Here is a 12,017-nt window from a genome sequence, read left to right as displayed (position 1 = left end):
CCACCAGTTTCTTTCCTTAATTTTGTTTAAGAAATCCTTTAATACCTTTAATCCCAACATGTGGGAGGCAGACACGGTGATCTGTGAGTTCAAGGCCAGCATGGGCCAGTGAGGACTACAGATGGGGTTCGAGTCTCAAAGGTGTCACACTTAGGACCCTATAGATAGCTGTGCTGAGGACCTTGAGTTTTAGTGGTGCAGCATGGGAAGCCATGGGAGAATGATGCACTGACACTACATTTTATGAGGTTCCTTCGGATGCTGTATGGAACCAACTACGAGGAGCCCAAGAAGAGCCACAGAGGTAGATGAGGAAGTAGGCACAGCAGCACAGATAAGGTACCTGGGGAGGATGTAGCAAACGCTAGTGGGTTGTGAGCACTAACTGCCTGTCATGCGGGACGTGGAACTGAGCTTGGTTTAGCCTTGTGAGGGGGTCGGAGGAATGGAAAGAAGTCATGTTTTTGTGAGTAGGGTGTATTTGTCACTTACTGAGGTAGGGCCACTGCTTAGGGACCAATCTGGTCTTACTCCTAGGGAAGGCTGTGAGAGCAGGGAATATGAGGAACTGGGTTTTAGGTGTCAAGTTTGAGGAACCTGTGTCCAGAGGGTTGTATTGAGCAATAGTGAGCCACATGGGTTACAGATTAAGACAGGTGGTGACTTGGAGTTCTCAAGTATGGACTTGGTCAAAGCTTTGAACAAGGTCAGCCACACAACAGGAAGATCAAATGGAGAGGGGACTGGGGTACTTGGGGTGTTCTGGCCACACTCGCTGTATAGAGTTCAGGGGAGATGACCATAAAGGTGAAAGAGGCTAAGAAGTAGGAAAGCCAGTACTTAGGCTGCATCTCCCTTTCTGAGCTCTCTCTAGGTTTTTGTGACTCTTGGTAACTTGATGGTTGATTACTGGTATGTTGAAAGGGTATTTGCATCTTCTCATGTCTGTTTAGCTTTTCAAATTACCATGTCACTTGGAAAATCTGCAGGTTCCTTTTTTTTATATGTAAACTGTCTTAAAGTTGACACACTTGTTTATGAATGTTTTCGTCTTTTGTATTGGCAGCATTGAATATGCATTGTAACAAGTATTTCTGCTTTGTTTCTGATCCTGGAAGGGACTGGTTCTGCCATAGTAGGGGAATCTATAGGAATCTAGATACTCTTTTAATCTGGAATTGTTTAATCATGGTTATTGAATTATATTGGATATTTTCTGCATTTATCAGAGATGATTCTCTTAGCCCCGGCTGTTTTAGTTTTCTAGTGTAGTATGTTGTGTGTTTTCTGATGGGAAACAATCCTTGCATTGCTGCCGTCTTTTCCTAAAAGTTGCTTGTGGAGGTTTCTTGTGATCTTGTAAAGCATTTTATTTGGGAAATAGAGTTTGCATTTGTTTTGATCAGGGTTAAGCTATTATATAGTAGTTGATGTGGATTGTGAGTTGGACAGTATCTGGACCTCCCCCACACCCCCACCACATTCACACTAAGTAATGGTCTGAATGTGTCTGAGGGAGTTTCTAGATTAGGCTAATTGAGGAAGGAAGAGTGCCTTAACTGGACTGCCCTGTTCCGGGTCCCCAGCTGAGTAAAAGGGCAAACGCCAGGGTAACACTGGCATTTATTCATCTCTCTGTGTGTTTCTTGACTGTGAGTGGCTGAAGTCAATCACCAATTGCCTGGACACTTCTGCCTCCAAGGCCTCCCCTCTCTGATGGACTGTGTCCCTTCAAACTGGACTAGTAGAGAGCGGCTTATGCACCTTTGGTCAGGTCTTTGTCATAGCAACAAGAATATGCGTGGCAAGGATGAGATACCTCTACAGTCCTGGTCACCTTGGAGGTTCAGGCCAAGAGGGTCTGTAGAGTCCTGAAATTCAAAGGCCAGAACAGTGTAGTGAGATCACGTCTCAAAGTGAAAGACATGGGTGGGATGGGAAAGAAAGCCTGATTACCCGGCTTTTGTTTGAAACTGCAAGCAACATACAGCCATAGTTCAAACAAACAAAATCCTCACTCTGTGACAACAAATCAAGGCTAAACAATTTCAGAGTTTGATGCTGAGGAAAGGATGCTAGTCTAGAGTTTAAAAATGGTGGTGTATCGATTTGGTGCTAGATAGTATTTTCCCCCCAAGATTTATTTTTTTATGTGTATGCCCTTCAGGCCCCTGAAGAGAGGGCATCAGATACCCCGAAACTGGAGGTTACTGATAGATGTGAGCCGCCATGTGGGTGCAGAGACTAGAACCCAGGTCTTCTCCAAGAGCAACCTTTCTAGGCCCAGACTGTAGGTTTTAAAGTTCCCAATTAGGAGAAATTCCCACCTTCTCTTCCCATTGGCTGGTACTCTAAGAGTTGCAAACTTTGCCCTCATGTAGCATGGTCCCCTCCCCAAGTCCCCGATCGTATTTGTTGCATAGCTGTGTCTTAGGAATTGCTGGGACTTGAGACTGTTGCACAGACTGCAGGCACCTTTCCAGCTCCCTTTCCTGGTCAAGCCACTGTCAGGGAAGAGAACGGCCCAGCACCTCCTGCTTATTTTTCTGTGATTTTTTTGCTGTGCTCTGTGTACTTCCTAGTGAAAATGAACTGTAATTTATTTCTTATGAGTACAACATCATTTCTGGATTTAATATTTAATATAGTTCTTGATACGGTTCTTAGTGTTTCCTGTTACTACTTTTCTTTGCTGGTTTTTCTTTGGGGAATTTTTTTTCTAAGGGCATTGGGAACCCAATCCTGGACCCTGTACATGGTATACCTACACTGGTATTTATTAGTGCTGAATGTTACTACCCCTTCAGCTTTCTTTAGTCTAAGATATTTTAATACGGACTTTGGAAGATAAAACTATATATCTGGCCCTGTGGTTGTCTTTAGTTTCTTTACATTCTGCATCCTTACTCAGTGATGATTAGGTCATTCATTGGTGTCTTTTGGAATCTGACTCATGTCAGAATTATTCACCATTGGCATGCATCATTTCTCTTTTATATTCATCTGGAGTTATGTATTTCAACATACCAACAATTAAGTCTGCTTTTAGTAAGTTTTGTGTCTTTGTAGAAAGGATGGCATTGCTTGTTCGTTGCTCTCCATCTCTAGCTTCTCCCCGGCCAGATGAAGATCCCTGTTAAACTTCTGTGTAGCTTTGGTGTTTAGAGACAGGGTCTAGCCTGGCTAGACAAACTCTGTTTGTAGCTGAGGGTTTCCTTGGTCTGATGCCCTTGCCTCCCAGTTCCTGAGTGTGTATCACCAAGCTCCGTGCTACATCTGTGCCATTTTCAAAGATACATTTGATTTGGTACATTTTTGCTGGATTAATTTTTCCAGCATTACCTTTGAGTGTTTATTGTGTTCTTACCACTTTTCTTCCTTGTATGCTAATGTATTTTTTCTTCTTTAGCTACATCTTTCTTTCCTGAGATAGAATTTAAATAGCATAAAGTGTACAGTTGACTAATTTGTTAAACTTCAAAGTACTAAAGCCATCACTCCTGTCTAATTCCAGGACATTGTCACCACTCTGAGTGAACCCCCTATCTCATCCTTCCCCCAACAGTGGCAACCGTTAGTCCATGTTTTTATCTCCATGGGTTTGTCTGTCCTGGGTATTTCATATAATAGAGCCGTACAATACCTAGCACTTGATCTCCAGCTTCTTTTACTTAGTATGATGTTGTCAAGGTCTGGTCATGCTGTGAAATGCATCAGTGCTGCATTCTTTATTACTTTTTTTGGTAGATAGCTGTTTATCAGTTCTTCAGTTTTGTATATTTGAGTTGTTTATTGTAATTAGTGCTATTTTGAATATTCAAGCTATAAGATTTGTATGACCATGTGAGTTTATACTTAGGATCTTATAGAGGACAAGAGGATTATGGGTAGTGAATCGTTGCTATTGCTTGTCAACTGATAACTTTACTATGAGCAATACTGGTGACTGTTTTTGTTAGTCTTAAAGCTAGAGACAGCTACTGCCTCTCCCTACTTTAGTTTCTCATTTGAGTTTCTGTCAAGTTTTCTTTCTGCACTCAATAGTTGTGTCCTTTTATTGCGGTGTCTTGAGTAGATATGACCCTTTGATCCGAATCTAGGTGACCCTATGTTTGGTCCTTTTGGTACACGTTGATGCCTTGGAGGAGTTATTTAGGTCCTGATGTCTTTCCCTTGATTCATAGCAGAGTGAACAGTGACCTCATGAAAGGTGGCCTTCTCTCCCTGTGTCTTATCTGAAAGTCGTGTGTTAAAATTTATTTTTGGTTCTCCTACATATGTTTATTGGAACTCATTAGTGAAACCTGAGAATTTCTTTGTGATTAGTTTTTGGATTGTAGATTGATTTAAAATACATAAGGCTATGTAGACTTTCTACTTTAATCAGAGTTGTGTTTTTAAGGAATTTACTTCATCTAAAGCTAAATTTTGTTTAATCTATTTAGACAGTTGATATATTTCCTGGCTAGTCTTGGACTACTGAACTTACGCCGTTCTGTTTACTTCAGCTTTCCAAGTAGCCAAGGCTGTAGCAAACCTCACAGTTTGCTTGTGCTGTCTTTCCTCAGACTTGGGTTAGTTTTAGATACTCGAGTTTCTTCCACTCATATATGGTCTTCCTTCGTCAATTTTCTGTGTAGATTCTTTCATTCTTGGTTGAGTGTCTCCTAGATCTGGTGACTTGAGGTTGATGCTGTCGTTTAGATCTCCCTTGTCTGCTCTATTTCTTGTCCATTTTTAGTATTGTACAGTGTTAGAATCTTCAACATTAGTTTCTGCCTTTGTTTTTGTTTCATGTAATTATTTGAAGTTGTTATTAGGTGAATATGCATTTTTAACATTGATATATTGTCCTAGACTGACTTTTAAAGTCACCGTGGATCCTTTTTCTAATAAACCCTTAGAAGCTGACCTCATTTTGTGAAGCCTGTTCTAGCCTTGGTGTTTCTTTGGCCATTGTAGTATTTTTAGTTTGTTTCATATTTGCATTTAAAGTACCTTTTTTAAATAAATTATTTGTGAATTTTTTGTGTGTTTTGACCTTTAAAAGAGTTTTAATCTAGTTTTTCCTTTTGAATAGACTTTGTACCATTGACATTTATTTTTGTTTTTAGAGTTATGTGTATGTATGGGGAGGGGTAAGGTGCACGTGAGCGCAAGCACTGGCAGAGGCCGACGGTGTCACATCCCCTAGGAGCTGGAGTTGCTTAGGTAAGCTCTCCAGTGTATGTTTTTAGGCTGAACAGTCTTGACGACCTCATTTACATTTAAAACATTGTTTTACTCTTTCCCCACCCCGTTTTGCTTTTGATTAAACCAAGGTCTCTTGCATGCCTGGTAAGTTTTCTGTTCACCAAGCCACATTTCCCATCCTATCATTTACATTTAAAATCATTATTAATCTGATTATATCTAGATCTCTCATATTTTGCTTTATTAGGAAGAGGTTTTGTTTGCTTTTTGTGTTAATTTTTAATTATCCCACCATTTCTTTTGTTTTCTAGCTGTACATTGGTTTATTGAGGAAGAGGGTAGTTGATTTAAGGATTACATATGTATTATAGCTCTATCTTAATCTGCTTAGTATGGAGATTCCACCTGGAGGGAACCATTTTGCTGTGGTGTGTTCTCATGCTCTTCTCAGCTCTCATGGTCATGAGTTAGAACCTCTATGCTTTCTGTACTTTATCAGCGCATTATAGAACTTTCTTTGAACTCATCTCTTATAGAAACCAAGATAGAAACTGCTTATTAGTAGGTCCACACGAATACTGTTTCCGACTCTTCCTTCGTATCCAAGTTGCCATCTTCTGTGGTTTCTGTTTAGTCTGTAGGACCTAGTATTTTTTAGAGCAGAGATCTTCTTTTTGAAGTGATGGTTTTGCTAGGTGCTAGAATTCTTTGCTGAGAGGCTGGCTGTTTTGTCTTGCCTTTAATCAGTTGACTGTGGTGCTCACGTATGAATATGCCAGTTGTTTCTCGGGCGAGGCTATCCCATGTTCTTACGTTGCCATTGGTTTTCTGCCCACACCGTCCGTTTTCTCTGGCTTTATCCAAGGTGTGCTTCCCTGACTTTGAGTGGCTCAGTTAATCTCTATCAGGGGATGTTTGAGGTTCCATGAGCTGTGGTGCTAGAGGTTTTCAGATTTTCGAACCTATCTTTTTGCTTTTTTTTATTACTTATTTTGTTTACTTGCTTGTTGGTTTGTTTTACTATATTTCAACTGATGGGAGAAAGGAAGCACCCCTCGCTTGCTAAGAAGGTGTAGTTTTGATAAATGTTTTGTTCGGGGCTGAGATGGCTCAGTAAGTAGGTGTGAGAACCACCTGTTTGTAGACCCTGAACTCATATAAAGTCAGGTGCAAGAGCCTGGGAGTGAGCTGTGGCCACGTGCGCCTTTCGCAGCAGCCCCTGGGAGGAGACGCGGGCCCCTGTCTGCTCCAGGCCAGCCTTATCTGCTTGCTCATTGGTAGCATGTTTTCCATTCATTTCTTGAACATGTTTTTAAAAGTATTTGAAATCCTTATTACTTAGAAATCCCTTGGCATCAGATTTTGCAGTTTTGCTAGTGTTGTGTACACCTTGATGTCTTTCTTTCTTCTGCTGAAATGGGGACATGTGCCATAGGGACCCTGTTTCTTTATGCTCTTAGGAGGATTGCTGGGTTCCTATTGCAGTAGACAGTAGAGTTACCTGGACTCCAAGGACTGTTCTCCCAATGCTTTGAAGCTGATTATCCTCTGCTGTTGTGGTCTGGGGTCCACTCCCCGGGGCTTGTGCTCCTGGAGTGCTGGACATGTGCTGGGGATCTGAGATCCTCTTAATCCTCTGGTTTCCTTCTTGGGACTTTTCTGCCTTGCCAGCTGTGGGCCCTGCACCTGGCATTTGTGCTTTCTGCTGCCCTAGCTGGGCATACTTGGGAAAGTGGGTTCTTAGATTTGGCTCTGTGCTGCCCTTGGATTTCCTTCCTGTCCTGATTTCCTTCTTGCACTGCTGCTTGTGGTCTACCCGGTGCACATGAGGCTAAGCTGTGGCATGTCATGTTCAGTCCTTGTGCCTACAACCCGGTGACGTCAGAATGCCCTGCATTTATAGCTTACCTCCAGCTCGTGTGCTGTGGTATGTGAAACCATTACCACAGCAGTTCTCAACCTGCGGGTCACGACCCCTTTTGGGTGTATGACCCTTTTACAGGGTTCGCCTAAGGCCGTTAGAAAGCACAGATATCTGCATTATGATTCATAAGAGTAGCAAAATTACAGTTATGAAGTATCAGCAAAATGATTTTATGGTTGAGGTCCATCACAACATGAGGAGCTGTATTGAAGGGTCACTGAGGAAGGCGGAGAAGCACTGCATTGGCAGGAAAGACTGGCTCTTACTGCCCCGGGTTACAGCCGCAGCTGTAAACTCACCCACCGTTCTTACTTATTCTTGGTTGTCTGTAGTTTTAACTCTTTCTTGGGCTTTTGTAAGAGTATTTTTTTTAGTTTGGTTTTCACACATGATGCCTGTGGATGTTGGATTAGCCTCTTTAGTATTCTGCTGTTTGAAAAAGTGGATTGTTAAGTTGTTGTTTTTCTTTTTTCTGGAAATAACAGGGTAGTTTGTTTCATGAGCATGGCTTCCTGTAGAGCTGTCATTGCTTCTTTGGTCATTATTCTCTTCATGTTTAGATCACGATGATTTTGTATGAGACTCAACTGCTGGTTCCTTTCTGAACAATTTGCATTTCTTCTTGCATTTCTCCAGGGGAGGGGTCAGTGAGGGTTTCTGAAGCCACAGCTCTAGAGCGCCCTCTTCTGTCCTCAGCAGCTACTTGAAAAGGTGCCCTGGTATTGTTGAATCCAGCTTCTGTCTTTCGTTCTCCTCCTTCCCGACTTCCTTTGGATGGTTTCTGTCATTTCCTTGCCTCTGCTCTGGCTGCTTGCTGTCCCCAGCAGTGTTCCACAATGGCCAGTTCTCCAAGAGCCCGTAAGCCACAGACTGCTGTAGCTTGTCTGCCTGCGTTGTACAAGCAGGTATAAGCTTACCTGCAGGTGGTTAGTGCCCAGAAACCCCGAGGTCTATGCAGTTACCCATCATCATGCCTGGGTACTTCTGTCCCGTCTGTCAGATAGCTGTGACCCTCTCTGCCTGTCCAGACCCGCTGAGTTTGTGCCTTTGCTTCGCTCATTTTTCCTGCCCCTGGAGCGCTATAGCTTGTGGGTTCACGGGTTGTTGTCTGAAGATTTTGACTTTTATTAGGGAGGGCAGGGAGATGAAAGGTGCCTTTGCTCTCACCTGTCCCTCACATTTCTGCCTCCTGGAGGTCAGCAGGTTGGACCCTACTTTGAAGCTGGAATGAGGGCAAGATCTGCCATATCACCAGGACTGGGAGGCCTGTGCATTTGCCCTTTGACCTGGGACCCTGCCTGCCTGAGGAGACTTTGATCTGGCCTCCCACCTTGCCAGGCTCATGGTCCTCTGTTGTAGTCTACATCACAGGCACCAGCAGTTTTGGGGGGACTAATTGCCTTGATTTTTTTTTAAAGTGTTTCATCTTTATCTTTCTGAAAATACCCCTTCTTGCCAGCTTGAATGATGGTTATTTTGCAGTATTCAAAAGGTTTTCTTGCTTGTCTGTCTGAGAAGGGTCTCACTATGTAACCCTAGTGGTCTTGGAACTTGCTATATAAGCCACACTGGCCTCAGACTCACAGAGATGCACCTGCTCTGCTTCTCAGTGCTGGAATTAAATGTGTGCGCCACCACACCCGGCTTTAAGAGTTATTTTATTCAACTATAGGTGTACTTATTGTTCTAAAAAGGATGTCTTGTTTACCACATTGGAGGAGATGAAAATGTCATTTTTCATTCTTTAAAGTTGCTCCCCTCACTGCACGCCATGACTTAACCTTTCTCAAGATGCACTGCACTCGCTCTGCTTCCTGCGGCCTTCTATTTGCTCTGCGTACATCCTTAAGCTACCTGCCCCTTAGGGCTCCCGGACGAGGCCACTCATTGTGCTAGAATTGGGCTCTTAAGTCGCTTATGGGTTTGGCCAGTGTAGACGGTAAGGAGAGAAAAGGTGCGATACCTGTGTAACTAGACGTCAAGAGTCCAGGGCCTGTCCACACTGCACAGACTGGAGGGAGGGCACAGAAGAAAGGCCCTCAGCAGCACCTGTGCTGAATCCCCACCCTCCAGCTCCATACAGCTAAGGATGCTAGGACCAGCAGAGAGCAAGAGAGTGGAATTACCGCACAGGACCAAACACAGGAACTAGCCCCTCATCCCTGGTGAGTGAGGCAGGTGTTAGTTCCTCTTTCAGAGCTGAAGAGGAGCCTTCAGCTCTGTCTAAAAGCACCCCAGAGCCCTCTTGTCCCCACTTTTCCACATGCTTGTGACACCAGGGTCTGTCCTGTCCTCCCTTGTCTGAACTGCTCTAAACAATAAACTGTAGCCTTCCCTGGTTTTCTAGAATTGCACAGCTTCTCATATCTGACTGGTATGCAAACTGCTGAATCTAATGTGCGCCCCGCTCCATATACTCTATTTCAGGACTGGTGACAGACACCTGAAGGTCTTTGAGAAAATCTTTCACTGGTACACTGCCAGAGGAGTTGTTAAACTTGTGTAAACTCATCTCTTAAAATGAAGACACAAAATTGGTTAATTGTGTGGAACCGTTGGCTCCATTTAGCACCGGTATCTGTCCCATTTTTGTATCTGTTGGTCTGTGTGTTCAAGGTTACTTTTGTTTCAAATACAGGAAAATTTAGAGTTAACAATGATTTTTGTTACATAGAGGTTTGAGTCAAAATTCAAATCACTCCCCCAAAGAACTAGACATTAGGTCTGAATAATAATGCTATATTTGAACTGCTATGATCTTAAGCACACTTAAGATGTGCTAGCCAATATAAATGTAAATATAAATTTGCTTTATTTTTAGAAACTTTAAAAAACAAATTACACTAATGTTAATCATTTTAGATATCTGGATGTTATTACATTATAATTTATCTTGTGTGCATGTGCGTACTGAGATTGGAAGATCATATTTAAATGTAGTTTTAAGCTACATGGCAGAAGGATACAGAGACGGAGGGCCATGTACCATCAGGAAGGACCCATGTGAAGGAGAACCTGGGGGAAGAAAGTCCTCCCACAAAGTCACTTCTGCATTGGACATCTGTCTTGGAGCTAGGAGAAAGCACATGCTTGTTACTTAGGCCTGTGTGTTCTGTTATGGCATCCCTAGCAAACACATGTACGATGCCAATTCTTACTAAAATGTAGTAGACCCAAACTAAGGGGACAGTTTGTAAGATAAACGGCAAACATTTCTCCAAACTATGGAGGTTATGATAAAAAGACAGGACACTCACAGAGAAGCACACAATACAGATCCCAGAACAGAAGAGGGGCATTGAGGGGAACATGCTGAAATTGAAGTAAAGTCTACAGACTGAACCAGTGAAGATCCAGGTTTGGGTGACTGCCATGACCATGGGTGATGTTAGGCTTCAGGAAGTTGGTTGAGGGGAGAAAAAAAATGACTTTATTTAGTTGCAAGTTGTTTTTTGTTGTTGTTGTTGTTGTTGTTGTTTGTTAAGACAGGGTTTCTCTATGTGGCCCTGGCTGTCCTGGAACTCACTCTGTAGACCAGGCTGACCACTAACTCAAAGATCTGTTTTTCTCTGCCTCCGAAGTGCTGGGATTAAAGGCATGTGCCACCACCGCCCTGCTATTTGCAAGTTTTTTTTTTTAAATATAAAGTTTATACTCCATTTTCTCATCTGCCCAATCCTTGTTTCAAGTTTGTCAACCCATTTTCTTATGAGGGGCAACCTTATCAAGTAGATCAACTTTTAATGAATGATAGCCCATGAAGCAAATCCAGCCTGCTTTCTGGTTTTGTAGACAGTGTTTTGGAATCGAGCCCGCCCTTCTGTTTGTTTTGTCTGTGGTGGTTTAGTACAGTGATCAAGTCAAGTTCTTGCAGAGTGGATGGCCTGTAAAACCGGAAACACTGCTCCTTGTCACAGAGCAAGCTTGCTGACAACTCTGCTGAGGAAAGATTTTATGTGAAATTCTGTCTGGAGCTTTCCTGACTCAGATAATGTTTTCCAGTTTACCTTTTCTTCTCCTTCCATCAGTGGTAATTTTATTCGTTTGTATGTGCCCATTATACAATTGGGCACACTCCCTATTCCTTGAATTCCATTGTAGGGCTTCCTAGTTGATTGGAATTAAGTATTTTGGGGTCTGTGGAACCATGTAAAAAGGCATGCCGGATTCAGCATCCCCTGCTCCTGTTCTTCCTCTTCCCATTCCACTCCTCCCACCCGTCCATCTTTCCCCAGTGTATCTTGTACAGATCAGGCACATGGGTGTGTACATAGCTGGTGAGTGTCACTGTAAGGAGCTTTGCTTCTGTCCTGTAGCAGTCTGTCTCGGAAGTCACTCAGCTCTTAGTGATTATCCCTGCCACACTCTCCACGGCCATTCATCTTCCCTCCTAGATCCGGCCTTTAGAAGGTCTGTCGCTCTAAACAGTGCTGCAGTGAAAAACCTTGTGTGCGGACTGTTGGGGGCGGGTCTCCAGGATTTGTCTTTAGTGGAATCGCCAGGGAGAAACGTTAATGCAAATGTAATTGTGTGTTGTTGTATCTGTCCCCAGAACGGTGGGCCACTGGAATTTGGCTTATCACCAGGTGGTTGGGAGTCCGTTTCCTTAGTCTTAGGAACACATCCCACCTTAACTTGTAATATTTTTAGAAGTGAGATTCAACAGGTTTTTATGTAGTTGGTATTTTATAATTTTTCTTATTTCTTTTGGATTTGAATTGTTTGCTTCAGGTATTATCTCTTTCCCATTCACTATCAATCTTTACATTCTTCAGCCTCTTGGTGATATTTCTTGCACATATTTTTTCCATGATGATTTTTTTTTTAATTTTGTTTTGTTTTGGCTGTTTTGTTTTCTGATAGGGTCTCATGTAGCCCAGCCTAGCTTTCACCTTGCTAG

General features: G+C 42.7%; 1 protein-coding gene across 2 annotated transcripts in view; it reads left to right on the top strand.

The window, feature by feature from the left end:
• Positions 1 to 12,017, top strand: part of Cdyl (chromodomain Y like) — a 132,716-nt gene that overhangs the window by 23,611 nt on the left and 97,088 nt on the right. The window lies entirely within an intron of this gene.

This window comes from Microtus pennsylvanicus, chromosome 4, assembly GCF_037038515.1.
Source record: "Microtus pennsylvanicus isolate mMicPen1 chromosome 4, mMicPen1.hap1, whole genome shotgun sequence".
Classification (NCBI taxonomy): Eukaryota; Metazoa; Chordata; class Mammalia; order Rodentia; family Cricetidae; genus Microtus; species Microtus pennsylvanicus.
Note: the sequence above shows the minus strand (reverse complement) of the source record. Positions and strands in the feature narration are given on the sequence as shown.